Source organism: Gossypium arboreum, chromosome 6 (assembly GCF_025698485.1).
Source record: "Gossypium arboreum isolate Shixiya-1 chromosome 6, ASM2569848v2, whole genome shotgun sequence".
Lineage (NCBI taxonomy): Eukaryota > Viridiplantae > Streptophyta > Magnoliopsida > Malvales > Malvaceae > Gossypium > Gossypium arboreum.
In genome coordinates this window covers 62,038,297-62,039,425 of record NC_069075.1, presented here as the reverse complement: position 1 = coordinate 62,039,425, position 1,129 = coordinate 62,038,297, and positions in this window count along the sequence as shown.

The window sequence follows — 1,129 nt, the reverse complement described above, 5'->3', positions numbered from 1 at the left end:
TGATAGCCTTCAAGATTATAAGGTAAGTCTCTAAAAGACTCTTACAAATGTATTATGCATGTTTAATGAGCTAAGAAGGCATGATGTGATGATTTTGTGAGAAATGTATGTATGATGAAATTGAATGAATGATTTGTATGGAATATGGATATGATCTCTAAGGATAATGTGTCTGAATGAGTAAAGTTTCGATGTATGTTTCGATGACATGAACAAATTTGTTATGAAAGAGTTTGTCATGAGTAAATCAGATGTGAATGAGTCTGTCAAGTATGAGTCTACATGAAGTGTCTGTGTCTGTCTTTGAAGTCGTCTAAAGTGGTTTTTGGGACTAAAAACACGAATCTCTAAAAGGAAAAGTCCATGGCACTCTGCAAACCAAATAGTTGAAAATCATGGTTGGGCTATGGAATCATATTAAGTTTGTAAAGGACATTTGGGTGAGTATCAACGATGACGAGCAAACCCTACGAAAGTGAGTTTAAGAAAATCTCTATCGTAGAAAACACCAATTTTTGTATAAGTGATCCTTTGTGGCTATCTTTGAATGGAAACCTTTGTAGCAATCTCTGAAAGGTAGCCGTTGTGGCAATCTCTGTTATAAGGAAGCCTTTGTGGTGATCTCTATTAAGAGGATGCCTTTATGGTTATCTTAGTTAAAAGAATGTCTTTGTGGCGATCTCTGTTAAAGGGATGCCTTTGTCGCTATCTCAGTTAAATGAATGCTTTTGTAGCTATCTCAGTTAAAGGAATGTCTTGCGTAAAACTTTGTTAAAAGGACACCTTCGTAGAAGACTCTAAAAGGAAAGCCTCTGTGGCTATCTTTGGAAAGGAATGTCTTCGTGGCAGAATCTAAAGAATGAATCTTATGATGACCATCTGAAAACAATGCCTTTGATCGGACACCGAATGAAAGGTGAACCTCGTATAGTACAAAGGATGAATAGAAAGGGTAGTGTGTGATAGCGTACGTGACGAGGAAAAAATATGAGTTAATAGTAAGAATAGAGAGTGTACTAAAGGAAGATTTGGACGAATTCTGAAAATAAGTATTGGGCGTAGTCTACCCCGCCTGAAGATAATAATAAGACTAGTAAGTATGAAATAAGTTATTAAGTTTGATGATAAG